Source organism: Stomoxys calcitrans, chromosome 2 (genome assembly GCF_963082655.1).
Source record: "Stomoxys calcitrans chromosome 2, idStoCalc2.1, whole genome shotgun sequence".
Classification (NCBI taxonomy): Eukaryota; Metazoa; Arthropoda; class Insecta; order Diptera; family Muscidae; genus Stomoxys; species Stomoxys calcitrans.
The window spans coordinates 69,037,499-69,052,544 of record NC_081553.1 but is presented as its reverse complement, the minus strand read 5'-3'; the positions used below and the strand labels follow the sequence as shown (position 1 = coordinate 69,052,544).

General features: G+C 37.8%; 1 long non-coding RNA gene across 1 annotated transcript in view; it reads right to left on the bottom strand.

Annotated features, from left to right (window-relative positions):
- The window catches only part of LOC106085706 (uncharacterized), a 234,342-nt gene that overhangs the window by 92,338 nt on the left and 126,958 nt on the right, over positions 1 to 15,046 (bottom strand). Inside the window, exon 3 of the long non-coding RNA XR_001221009.2 lies at positions 5,863 to 5,883. This is a non-coding gene — a long non-coding RNA (uncharacterized LOC106085706). The remainder of the gene's footprint in view (positions 1 to 5,862; positions 5,884 to 15,046) is intronic.

Sequence of the window (15,046 nt, the reverse complement as noted above, 5' to 3'; positions counted from 1 at the left end):
CTGTCCCAAATTTCGGCGAACTCGGACAATAAATGCGCCTTTTATGGCCCCAAAACCTTAAATCGAGAGATCGGTCTATATGGCAGCTATATCCAAATCTGGACCGATCTGAGCCAAATTGAAGAAGAATGTCGAGGTGCTTAACTTAACGCACTGTCCCAAATTTCGGCGAAATCGAACAATAAATGCGCCTTTTATGGGCCCAAAACATTAAATCGAGAGATCGGTCTATATGGCAGCTATATTCCAATCTGGACCGATCTGGACCAAATTGAAGAAGGATGTCGAAGGTCTTAACAATACTCACCGTCCCAAATTTTGGCAAAATCGGACAATAAATGCGCCTTTTATGAGCAAGACCTTAAATCAAGAGATCGGTCTATATGGCAACTATATTCAAATCTGGACCTATCTGGGTCAAATTGCTGAAATATGTTGAAGGGACTAACACAACTTATTGTCCCAAATTTCAACAAAATCGGATAATAAATGTGGCTTTTATGGGCCTAAAACTCTTATTCGGAGGATCGGTCTATATGGCAGCTATATCCAAATCTGGACCTATCTGGGTAAAATTGACGAAGGATGTCGAAGGGCTTAACAAAACTCACTGTCTCAAATTTCAGCAAAATCGGGTTATAAATGTGACTTTTATGGGCCTAAGACCCTAAATCGGCGGATAGCCCATCTTCGAACTTAACCTGCTTATGGACAAAAAAGAACCTGTGAAAAGTTTTAGCTCAATATCTCCATTTTTAGCGACTTTAGCGTGATTTCAACAGAGAGACGGACGGACATGGCTAAATCGTCTTAAATTTTTACGCTGATCAGGAATATATATACTTTATAGGGTCGGAAATGGATATTTCGATGTGTTGCGAACGGAATGACGAAAAGAATATACCCCATCCTTCGGTGGTGGGTATAAAAAAATCTAACAAAAAATTTTCTCAAAATTCTTAAAAATGAGGTTTTTGGAAACCTGTATTTGAGGGGCTTTATATTAAAAAAAATAAATTTATGACGATAGGTCTACATTTGACAGCAAGATCGATTTTATGCCAAAGTTATTCAAGTCTAAACTTTTCTTCGGCAACTGGACATTTTTTCATCAAAAAAAAAAATGTGAATGCTGTAAATAATGAATATACGAAATTTCATTAAGATCGGACAAGGGACCCTCTATGTCAGGCGTTAATGAGTTAAACTCAATTTTCTACCATCATGCTTTGCTTTTACATTCTGCGAATAATAGATCAACACCACTTAATGGTCTCTTAACTTTTGCTTTCTTCACAATTTACGAAAAAAAAACATCCGGTCTTCTTCCTGCCAAGCAAATTTCAATCTCCCAGCAAGCTGACATTTACAAAAATCAACAAAGAGTCCATTAACATGTCCTCCCATAATGTGTTGAGGGTAACCATAATAATAAAAAAAAATTTTTTGGGGGGTCATATAAAAGGGAGACCCTCTTAAGTACCCAAAACAGAAGGCCACATGTCAAACCTTACCACAAAAAATAAAAAGGAAGTTCTTTCTAAAAAAATCATGCATATGCGCAAAAAAATGAGGCACCCACAGGATCGCATAAGGATCTGTTTATGAAAGATCTTCAAAAAACAACAAAACAGGCTCATAAAAAGGGAAAACATTTCCGCGATATTATCAACATATGCATGCATAAAAAAGTTAAACCTCAAATGCAAGAAAAAAAAATCCGTAAAAAAAAAATTCTAAACAAAAGACGTTTAAGAACAAAAAACCAGAAACCCTCAATTTGCCCAGCTCCTTTCACTTTCAACAGCTTGTGCCACGAGCTCTTCTTTCACTTCATCAACGGCTGCTGTTGCCGCTGCTGATGATCACAGATCTTCCTCCTTTTTCTTGGCAACATTCAGATGTTGCACAAGATGTTCTTAACACACACACACACATACAGACACATTTTAAGGGTGCTTCTATTAAAAGGCCACAATCAAACACTCTGACACAACAAGCACTTCAAGCAAATGATTAAAAAAACATTTTCGGCCGTTTAAGGAACAATGACTCGCCTTTGGGCCTCCTTTCACATTTTCACTTTCATTCATTAACAAAATACAAAAAAGAAAAAAACCAAACCAGAAGAAAAAGTGATCTCTGCTGAAAGATCATTTGAGTCCATCACAAAAGATTAGAAACCTGATGAAGAACCCTCAAAAAGTGAAAAAACCTACAGCACACAATCAACGTCCATTGCCTTTCACTGTGTGAGGAGCGGAAGAAAGGCGCGTCACCTCATTTTTTATGGCCACAACCAAAATTCGTTTCTATTCATTTAATTGCAGCGTGCCGGCGCAGATTATAAAAACAAGAATTGTTGAAATTATTCATCCATCAAGTTGGTTTTCTTTTGCCTCATTTCAATTTAGACGCTAAAAAACAAATGTGGTAGCTGGAGAAAGAATCGTTTTTTGATAGTTTTTTTTCGTGTGTTCTTGTTGAAGCTGTCATGTGCCATTTGGGTCGTGTCAGCAGTCTTGTGCCATGCTAGTTGGTATTTTTTTTCTAATTTTTTTTTTATAAAATTGTTTTCTTTTATTTTGGCAATGAGCACGAGCTGAAACAAGACATTTGTTTGGTAAGATAAAAAAAATTATGATAGCTATCAAAAGCATTAGTATTTAGTGGTGGCTTGGTTTGAAATTCAAATATTATGGTTGGAATGAAGGACATTTTTTGTGGTGAAAAATATACTGATTTGAAATTTTGGTCATGTTTTCAGTGAAATAATGCTTAAAAGCTTTATAAAAAAACCAGTAAGGAAGGGCAAAAGTCGGGCGGTGCCGACTATATAATACCCTACACCTACCCTATAAGTACAATGTGGCAGCTATATCCAATTCTGAACCAATTTTGATGGACCTCGGCAAGCAATTATGTTCAAACTGTAATAACTACGGTTGACAAATGACAACATTATTGCAAATTACCCAAAATCTGACGAGCATATATATATATGGGAGCTATATCTTATTCTGAAACGATTTCGAGCAAATTTTCTCAGATACTGTGGCAGTCGTCGAGGAAAGCGTTTTGCAAATTTGTTGGCAAGATGAGTCAATAAATGAGCTTTCTGTGACTCTAAAAGTTAAAATCGTGCGATATACATATATGACAGCTATATCTGAATCTGAACCGATTTCTATAAAATTTATCTATAATGCCGAGAAGCAAGAGAAAATCCTTCCTCCCTTATCTCGAGAGAATCGATTAACAAATGACCATTTGATTGCAATATTACTGAAAATCGGGCGAGAATATATATATGAGAGCTATGTCTAAATCTGAACGGATTTGGGGCAAACTTTATAGACATTGTGGAAGCCGTCGAGGAAGCGTTGCACAAAATTTTGGGAAGATTGGTCAATATATGCACTTGCTGTGGATCTAGGAGGGAAAATCAGACGATATATATATATATATATATATATATATATATATATATATATATATATAGGGTGATTTTTTTGAGGTTAGGATTTTCATGCATTAGTATTTGACAGATCACGTGGGATTTCAGACATGGTGTCAAAGAGAAAGATGCTCAGTATGCTTTGACATTTCATCATGAATAGACTTACTAACGAGCAACGCTTGCAAATCATTGAATTTTATTACCAAAATCAGTGTTCGGTTCGAAATGTGTTCATTCACCGTTCAGCGATGAGGCTCATTTCTGGTTGAATGGCTACGTAAATAAGCAAAATTGCCGCATTTGGAGTGAAGAGCAACCAGAAGCCGTTCAAGAACTGCCCATGCATCCCGAAAAATGCACTGTTTGGTGTGGTTTGTACGCTGGTGGAATCATTGGACCGTATTTTTTCAAAGATGCTGTTGGACGCAACGTTACGGTGAATGAACACATTTCGAACCGAACACTGATTTTGGTAATAAAATTCAATGATTTGCAAGCGTTGCTCGTTAGTAAGTCTATTCATGATGAAATGTCAAAGCATACTGAGCATCTTTCTCTTTGACACCATGTCTGAAATCCCACGTGATCTGTCAAATACTAATGCATGAAAATCCTAACCTCAAAAAAATCACCCTTTATATATATATATATATATATATATATATATATATATATATGAGAGCTATATCTAAATCTGAACCGATTTTAATGAAATTCATCTGTAATGTTAGGAGTCATAAGAAAATCCTTCTTGCCAAATTTCGAGAGAATCGGGTAACAAATTACCTTTTTATTGCATTATTACTGCATATCGGACGAACATATATATGGGAGCTATATCCAAATATGAACCCATTTTAATGATATTCATCTGTAATGACAGGAATCATAAGAAAATCCTTTTTGCCAAATTTCGAGAAAATCGGTTAACAAATGACCATTTCATTGTTGTATTACTGCAAATCGGACGAACATATATATGGGAGCTATATCCACATCTGTACCGATTTTAATGAAATTCATCTGTAATGTCAGGAGTCATAAGAAAATCCTTCTCGCCAAATTTCGAGAAAATCGGTTAACAAGTGACCGACCGATTGCTGTATTACTGCAAATCGGACAAACATATATATGACAGCTATATCCAAATCTGAACCGATTTCTATGAAATTTACCACTAATATTAAGGTCAGAAGAAAATCCTTCTTGCCAAATTTCGAGAGAATCGGTTAACAAATGACCATTTTATTGCTGTATTGCTGCAAATCGGACGAACATATATATGGGAGCTATATCCAAATCTGAACCCATTTTAATGATATTCATCTGTAATGACAGGAATCATAAGAAAATCCTTTTTGCCAAATTTCGAGAAAACCGGTTAACAAATGACCATTTTATTGTTGTATTACCGCAAATCGGACGAACATATATATGGGAGCTATATCCAAATCTGTACCGATTTTAATAAAATTCATCTGTAATGTCAGGAGTCATAAGAAAATCCTTCCCGCCAAATTTCGAGAAAATCGGTTAACAAGTGACCGACCGATTGTTGTATTACTGCAAATCGGACAAACATATATATGGCAGCTATATCCAAATCTGAACCGATTTCTATGAAATTTACCACTAATATTGAGAGTCAGAAAAAAATCCTTCTTGCCAAATTTCGAGAGAATCGGTTAACAAATGGCCATTTTATTGCTGTATTGCTGCAAATCGGACGAACATATATATGGGAGCTATATCCAAATCTGAACCGATTTTAATAAAATTCATCTGTAATGTCAGGAGTCATAAAAAAATCCTTCCCGCCAAATTTCGAGAAAATCGGTTAACAAGTGACCGACCGATTGTTGTATTACTGCAAATCGGACAAACATATATATGGCAGCTATATCCAAATCTGAACCGATTTCTATGAAATTTACCACTAATATTGAGAGTCAGAAGAAAATCCTTCTTGCCAAATTTCGAGAGAATCGGTTAACAAATGACCATTTTATTGCTGTATTGCTGCAAATCGGACGAACATATATATGGCAACTATATCCAAATCAGAACCGATTTTTTCCCATTTTAAAAGGCTTCGTCTCTAGAACGAAAAACATGCCCTTACCAAATTTGAAGATAATTGGATGAAAATTGCGACCTGTAGTTTGTACACAAATTACCATGGACAGACGGACAGACAGACGGACATAGCTAAATCGAATCAGAAAGTGATTCTGAGTCGATCGGTATCAATGGGTCTATCTCTCTTCATTTGGGGTGTTACAAAGTAATTCACCAAGTTATAATACCCTGTACCACAGTAGTGGTGTAGGGTATAAAAATATAATATAAGAATTCCATTTAAATGCATAGAATAAAAAAAAAGTATTCTCAAGTAAACTTACCCATTTTTTTGGAGTAGGCATCTAAAATAGGAAAAAGAACAAATTTAGTCCGAATTTACTTAAATTAATAATTTTTAAACTTTAAGTAAGTATATGTGAAGAACAAGGTGCATAGGTAAATTTTATAAGGCTACTTAAAGGCTGAAATTTAGAGTGTCCGAAAAACAACATAACTTCTGTTTTAGCAAACATAGCCTGCTAAATTAGCAAACATTTTGTGAAGCTAGATCAGTAAACAAAATTTGCTGTTGTAGGTGTAACAAGTAAAAGCGTGCAAAGTTCGGCCGGGCCGAATCTTATATACCTTCCACCATGGATCACATTTGTCGAGTTCTTTTCCCGGCATCTCTTCTTAGGCAAAACAAGAAGTAAAATAGAGAGTTTGATTTATATGGGAGCTGTATCAGGCTATAGACCGATTCAGACCATAATAAACACATATGTTGATAGTCATGAGGGGATCCGTCGAACAAAATTTCAGGCAAATCGGATAACAATTGCGCCCTTTAGAGGCTCAAGAATTTAAGACCCAAGATCGGTTTATATGGCAGCTATATCAGATGATGAACCTATTTGAACCATACTTGGCACAGTTGTTGGATATCATAACAAAACATGTCGCGCAAAATTTCATTCCAATCGGATATGAATTGCGCCCGCTAGAGGCTCAAGAAGTCAAGACCCACGATCGGTTTATATGGCAGCTATGTCAAAACATGGACCGATATAGTCCATTTACAATCCCAACCGACTCCATCGAAAGTTAGCGTGCTTTCGACAGAGAGACGGACGGACGAACGGACATGGCTAGATCGACATAAATTATCACGAAGATCAAGAATATATGTACTTTATGGGGTCTCAGACGAATATTTCGAGTATTAACAAACAGAATGACGAAATTAGTATACCCCCATCCTATGGTGGAGGGTATAAAAATCTGCTGAAAAAAAATTTTATGCTACCTTAATACTCTATATATTTACTTATCTACTCATTCTGTTTGCAATACCCCGAATAATTGATCTGCGGCCTCATAAAGTTTTTATATACATTCTGGATTGTCTCGATATTCTGAATCGATGTAGCAATATCCGTGCGTCTGCCGAAATCACGATAGCGGTCGAAAGCTAGCAGCGTGAAATTTTGACCAGATGCTTAATATTGATGTAGGTCCCCAATGTAGTTATTGGGTATTACAAATGGGCCATATCGGTTCAGATTTAAATATAGCTCCCATATAAACCGATCGCCCGATTTGACTTCTTGAGCCGCTGGAGGCCGCATTTTTGTCCGATTTGGTTAAAATTTTGCACGTAGTGTTCCGTTGTGATTTCCAACAAGTACGGTCTAACTCGATCAAGTACCTGATATAGCTCCCATATAAAACGATCTTCCGATTTGACTTCTTGTGCCCTTAAAAGCCGCAATTTTTGTCCAATTTGGCTTAAATTTTGCATGTAGTGTTCTGTTATGACTCCCAACAACTGTACCAACTGCGGTCCAAATTGCTCAAGAACATGATATAGCTCCTATTTAAACCGATCTCCCGATTTGACTTCTTGAGCCCTTACAAACCGCAATTTTTCTCTGATCTAGCTGAAATTTTGCGCAAAGTGTTCTGTTATAACTTCCACCAACTGTGTTAAGTACGGTTTAAATCGGCCTCTAACCTGATATAGCTCCCATATAAACCGATCTCCCCATTTGTCAACTTTAGCCCCTGGAAGCCGCAATTTTCATCAGTCTTCTATTCTGACTTTCAACAACTATGCCAAGTACTGTCCAAATAGGTCTATAAACTGGTATAGCTGCCATATAAACCGGTCTCTCAATTATCCTTTTTCGACGTATGGAAAATCTCAATCAAATTGGATAAGAATTGCGTCCTCTAGAAGCTCAAGAAGTCTAATCGGTAGATCGATTTATAAGGCGGCTATATCAGGTTACGGACTGATTTCGATCATACTTAGCACAGTTGTTGAAAGTCATTCCTCAACTATTAACATGTGCAAAATGTCAGCCAAATCGGATAAGAATTGCGCCCTCAAGAAGTCTAATCGGAAGATCGCTTTATATGAACCGATAAGAACCATACTTTGCACAGTTGTTGGAAGTCTTACTAAAATACCGTGAGCAAAATTTCAGCCAAATCGGATAACTATTGCGGCCTCTAGAGGCTCAAGAAGTTAAGACCCAAGATCGGTTTAAATGGCAGTTATATCAGGTTACGGAATGATTTTGACCATACTTAGTTCATATGATGCACTACGGCAGGCTTTGGATCTATGGATCTAAAAAGATGGGTAAGCAGAAGAACACCTCAAGGAGGGGTACTGTCTCCTCTACTTTGGAATATAGCCATTAACAATACATTATTGTCTCTGGAAAAAAAGGCGTAAAAGTGGTCGCGTATGCTGATGCTGGGCAATTGCGGTTAGGGGAAAGTTTCCCAGGACCAGATCTAAAACGATGTCTCAGCAGAGTAACACCTCAAGGAGGTGTACTGTCTCCTCTACTTTGGAATATAGCCATTAACAATATATTATTGTCTTTCGAAGAAAAAATGTGTAAAAGTGGGCGCGTATGCTGATGACGTGTCAATTGCTGGTAGGGGAAAATTTCCCAACTCTCTAAGAGATATACTTCAGGAAGCTTTACGTGCAACAGCAAAGTGGACTACCGAAAGTGGACTAGGTATAAATCCGTGCAAGTGGTCTAGGCATAACTCCGTGCAAGACAGAAGTAGTTCTTTTCAGCGGGAGATACAAGTTGCCTACAGTGGAACCTGTCTCCTTGGGTACAGAGAAAGTTCCATTTACAGAAAGCGCAAAACACCTGAGTGTTTTGCTGAACAGAAAATTGAACTTCAAATCCAACATTTTGGATAGGTAAAGAAAGGCAACTCTTGCCCTATACACCTGCAAGAGAGGACATGGCAAAAGTTGGGCGTTTAAACCGCGTGTCATGCTTTGGGAATATACTGCAGTTGTCAGACCTATTATCCTATATGGTGTTGTGGTCTGGTGGACGGCGCTTCAAAAGCCCACCTACTGCTCAATACTTAACCGGACCCAAAGGATGGCTTGTTTGTGCATCACAGCCGCACTGAGGACGACACCATCTGATGCACTGAATTTAATGCTACATCTAATATCTCTGGACATTGTGGCTATACAAATTGCAGCGACCTCTGCCCTGAGGTTATGGGAGCTTTCTTTTTAGTCATGTGTTGGCTACGGACACTCTGTTTTCCTTGATACAATATCGTATGTTCTAGACAGTGTGGATTACACCCTACCTGAGCCGCTTTTTGATAAAAAGTACTGTACCACTATTCCTGATAGAACCGATTGCAACAACGATATCCCTGGTAACAGAAGTTATACAGACTTCTATGGGGTGTACTCTAAAGATCTAGAACTGATCATATCGAAAAGCTTACCTGACTACTGCAGTGTGTATTAAGCGAAGATCCTTGCAATTAAGGAAGTGGTGGCATGGCATAAATATCTTCTCAGACAGCCAGTCAGCCATTAAATCCCCGGAGAACGTATTTCTGAACACAAATACCGCCTCGACTGTCGCAGATCTCTCAACGAGATGGCTGAACAGTTCGAAATTCACCTGTTCTGGGTGCCGGGCCACAGAGATATCCCAGGGAATGGTTAAGTGGATGAGCTTGCAAGACTAGGAACTACCCAATCCAGAGATACTGGAATCTGTGGGTATGCCTCTAGCGACATCTAAGCTATGTTTTCAGGACCAGGCCCGAAGTGCAACGAATGATAGATGGTCACAGAAAGGGGGTTGTGAGCATTCCAAAACTATGTGACCTAATCTAGACTTGAAGAGGTCTACCGTTTTGCTGTCATTGGCTAGAAGAGACGTCTCAGTCAGAAGAAGAGACTATAGAACACCTTCTGTGTGTGTGTCCCGCACTAGCAGTCAGAAGGAGTTCCACTTTAGGTTCTCATTTCTTTGAGAACCTGTCTGATTTAGCGGATGTGAACATTCGCAAGTTATTGGGCTTTTTAAAGCGATCTGGATGGTTCAACGGTAGAAGGCATCTTCCTTCTTCTGCTCCTGTGGTATCACAATGGACGAAAATGTCTACAATTTCGTGCCGGTCATGAATATATTGGGTTGCCCATAAAGTAATTCCGGATATTTCATATAGTCGGCGTTGACAAATTTTTTCACAGCTTGTGACTCTGTAATTGCATTCTTTCTTCTTTCAGTTATCAGCTTTTACTTTTAGCTTGCTTTAGAAAAAAAGTGTGAAAAAAGTATATTTGATTAAAGTTCATTCTAAGCTTTATTAAAAATGCATTTACTTTCTTTTAAAAAATCCGCAATTACTTTTTGGGCAACCCAATTAAAGTATATATTGGGTTGCCCAAAAAGTAATTGCGGACGTCTTAGACGCATATTTCGCGGTGTTACAAACGGAATGACAAAATTAGTATACCCCCATCCTATGGTAGAGGGTATAAAAAAAGTTTTTGCAAAGTTTCAGATCAGTATCTCTATTTTTAGGGGTCGAAAATGGATATTTCGATGTTGTGCAAACGGAATGATCCTTCGTTGGTAGGTTTAAGAAAATAAGAATTAAAATTTGGACAAAATTTCAAGCCCAAAATTCCAACAAAATATTTATAAAAATTTCTGCGAGTTCTTTAAAAGGCTTTACAACAAGTTAGAAACACTTTACTCTAAAGGTTGTATCGAAATCTACCCAGATGAATACTCATGTCAACATACTTATAAGAAAAACCCCCATCAAACTTCTTTTCCCCGACTACAAGTGTTTATATCGATTGGCCCTAGCTTGCTTATAGGATTTGGGAGTGGGAGATTCCCTTTGCTACAGACCATATGATTGTTGTCCCATATGAGGACGCGCGCACAATACTTTTCCTTTCAATTGAGTTTGTATCCATACCAAGATAGATAGGTAGATACGCCGCATATACCTAGCAATTGCGGGAGGGGGAATCCGCACATACCTAGTTTTAGTGGTAGGGGGAGGGACAAAATGGGTGGCTAACTTGGTTTGTGGTAATGACAACATTTCTGTTATGGGCCACCGAAGAGAAAGAAGCTCCACCTTTTACCAAACACATATGAGTGTGGCATACATGAGCTTAGTGTAGACGACCCGGACAAAGTGTGCGATGAGCATGTGTTCCGCGCAAACGAACACCACCCAAGCGAGGGCAGAGTGTGAGTGGCATTAGAAAATGGTTTGTTGTTGCTGCTGTTGTTGTGATAGTTTTACGATAGTTAGAGTGGCCCAGTAGAAAATGCTGTTCGCCCAATACTTAGTTATGGTAATATATTAGTTCTGAAACACTATTTCTGTTAGTTATAGTTTTAGTTCCACCGACTTGGAGAGAGAGAGAGAGACAGAGAAAGCGTGAAATACAAATGTGAATGCGGCTATGTTGTGCGTACTGACTACAAAGAAGAAAATTCCAAAGGTAGGGAGCCTAAGGAAAATTGTGTTTGGCATGTAAAGGGTCGTTTATGCTTGTGGTTAACAGTGGGTTTTACATTTTGAAAGTATAAAAAAAGAGGGATTAATACAGAATTGGTTATAATTAGGCCATTTTTCAATTCAATACCTTTAAGGTGTTTCCACGATTATTATTCCTACATCAAAGAATTTAGTTGGTAAAAACAAAGTAGATTTTAGTTTCCATTTTCTTGGTTAGTTTCAAAAAATTCTATTTCTATACCCTCCACCACAGGATGGGGGTACACTAACATCGCCATTCCGTTTGTATCTAATCGAAATAATGATCTGAGACCTAACAAAGTAAAGGGTGATTTTTTAAGCTTAAATATGGGTTGCCCAAAAAGTAATTGCGGATTTTTTAAAAGAAAGTAAATGCATTTTTAATCAAACTTAGAATGAACTTTAATCAAATATACTTTTTTTACACTTTTCTTCTAAAGCAAGCTAAAAGTAACAGCTGATAACTGACAGAAGAAGGAATGCAATTACAGAGTCACAAGCTGTGAAAAAATTTGTCAACGCCGACTATATGAAAAATCCGCAATTACTTTTTGGGCAACCCAATAGCTCACGCATGTTTCACGTTTTGTTTCAGTGTGAAACATCTTCAGTTTGATATATAATATAACCATAAATCGTCTAACTAACAAACAACGCTTGCAAATTATTGAATTTTATTATATAAAATTCAGGTTCTCAACGAGCGAGAAAGTTCACCGCGCGCTTGTTCTTCTTCGGCCACGAAGCTCATTTTTGGCTCAATGAGAACGTAAATAAGCAGGATTGTCGATTTTGGAGTGAAGATAAGACAGATGCATTGCAAGAGCTACCAATGCATCCAGAAAAAGCCACAGTATGGTGCGGTTTATGGGCTGGTGGCATCATTGGACCGTACTTCTTCATAGATGATACGTATCGTAACCTAACTGTGAATAGTGAGCGCTACCGTGAGATGATATCCAACTTTTTTTGCCCAAAATTCACGAGCTTGGCTTGCATGATATGTGGTTTCAACATGACGGTGTCACATGCCACACAGCACGCGTATCAATGGACTTATTGAGAGACGGGTTCGGTGAACATTTTATTTCACGTTCGGGACCGGTCCATTGACTGCCTAGATCGTGCGATTTAACGCCTTTAAACTATGTTTTGTGGGGCTATGTTAAAGCTCATGTTTATACAGACAAGTCCGCCTCAATTGACGCATTGTAAGACAATATTGAAGGATTTTTTCGCGAGATTCCGGCTGAAATGTTGGAAAGAGTATGCCAAAATTGTACTAAGCGGAGGGGGTATTTGAGGCGCAGTCATGGTCAACATTTGCATGAAATAATCTTCAAATATTAAATTATATGGACTGTACTATCGATTCTAATAAAGATTTCATGCATTTTTCTGAATTTAATGTGTTTTTTTTTGTGAAAATCTTTCCTATAGCTCACCCTTTACATCTATTCCTGATCGCTTTGACATCCTATAACTGTTTAGCTATGTCTGTCCGTCTGTCAGTCTGCTTTGTATGGCTGAGTCAATCTACAACCTGATATAGCTCCCATATAAACCGATCTCCCGATTTTACTTCTTAAACCTTTAGAGGGCGCAATTATTATACAATATGGTTCAAGTTTTGTACTATGATTTCTTCTATGACCTTCAACATACATGCCGAGTATATCCTGAATCGGTCTTAAACCTGAGATAGATCCCATAAAAGACGATCTCCCGATTGCACTTCTTCACCCATAAGTGGGCGCTGTTCATGTCTGATTTGGTTGACATTTTGCATAATGACTCCTTCTATGGCCTTTAACCTAAATACCGAATATGGTCTGACGCGCCCATATCCTGATATAGTTCCCCAAATAAACCGATCTTCCGATTTTACTTGAGCCCATAAAATGGAACTCTCGATCTGCTTCCTATGAACGCACAATTCCAGGCAGCTAGAATCGCCTACTGATGCTGACTCTACTGATATTCTCACTGTGGATATAGTCCACAAGGATAGATAAAATCGGCCAGATCGAATGATATCATCCCGGAAAAATGACAGAAATAGTTCGAAACTACATTGCTGTGGCTAGAAGGACAACACAATATGTGGTTGTATCCACAAGACGGGGAATTACACCAAAACCTGGCGTAAGACAACGAGTCCATTAAGACTGATCAAATTAAAATTTTGCAACGAATAAGTGTTGTTGGGCAAAATATGCATAGGTCGGGTAGTTCGGCGCAAACAGCTACGAGATTGGGAGACATCTACGGAAACAAAAAGAATATAACATAGAAGCCTTCGTGAATGTAGAGGCCACGGTGGAAAAAGAATCAATAATCGTTATTATAAATCAAAGGGGGGTCCATCCTAATACTTCCAGCAATATCAGCGCCAGCTTTTGACATAATATGGTAAAAAATAGGGTACTAAAAGGGAAGTCTCAAGGAGTAAAGGTCTATCTCTCTCTCTAGATGCCATGGCACACATTTTTGACACAAATTTCTATCATGGATTAGTAAGATCATGGAAAAGCCTTTTAGGGGTCAGTCCAAAGGGGCGACGAAGAAGAAGCTTTTTGAGTCAGAGACACAATATATCAGAATTTATATCTTTTTCTCTGGGCGGGATCACACTGCCTGCATCAGAGGAGCCTAAATACCAAATCCAAATCCTCGATTCCAAAATATCCTAGTAAGAAGTAGTGAGTTACAGCGGTCAAAAAAAGTATTCATCATTCAATGTTTTTTTTTTAATAAGTCTACAAAAGACAATTGGAATAAAAACATATTAAACTAATGATGCAGTAGTGCTTGTGTGATATATATGTACACAATTTCATTGTTTTTAAAGAAAAAAATAGTATTTATTGGAACAAAAAGGGCCATTTTACAGCTGAACACAAAAAATTAAACAAAAAAAGTATTCATCATTGCAAAAAAACAAAAAAATAAATAACATAATTTAAAAAAATTAATACTTTGTTATTCGACCACCGCGTCTTATAACTTCTTTTAAACGGTTTGACATCGATTGGACTAATTTAGCGGTTATATTTTGGTTTATATTAGTCCATTCCTCCATTATCACCTGTTGCATTTGACTCTTGCTCGAAAAATTGCGCGTTCTCAATTTGCGTTCGAGATGTTCCCAAAGATGTTCAATTGGGTTCAAGTCGGGACCTTGAGGAGGAGTTTTAATGACTTTGGGGCAGTTATACAGCATCCACATCTTGGTATTTAAAGCAGAATGTTTGGGGTCATTATCTTGATAATATTGAAAGTTATTACCAAGCCCAAGTTTTACAGCACTATCTTTTAAATTCCTCTTTAAAATGTCAATGTAATACTTATGATCCATTACTCCATTAATAATTTCAAGATTTCCCGCTCCTGAAGCCGCCATACACCCCCAAACCATTAAACCACCTCCACCATGTTTTACAGTAGCAACTGTGTTTCGTTCTTCAAGCTCTGTATTTGGTTTTCTGTACACTATGACCTTTCCATCGCACCAAAAAAGATTAAACTTGCTCTCGTCTGCAAAAATTACTGTTTTCCAAAATGATTCGGGCTGTTTTACATACATTTTTGCGAAGTTTAGCCTTTTCACTCGGTTTATTTTATTTATAAAGGGCTTCTTACGTGCAGTTCTTCCTCTGTAAC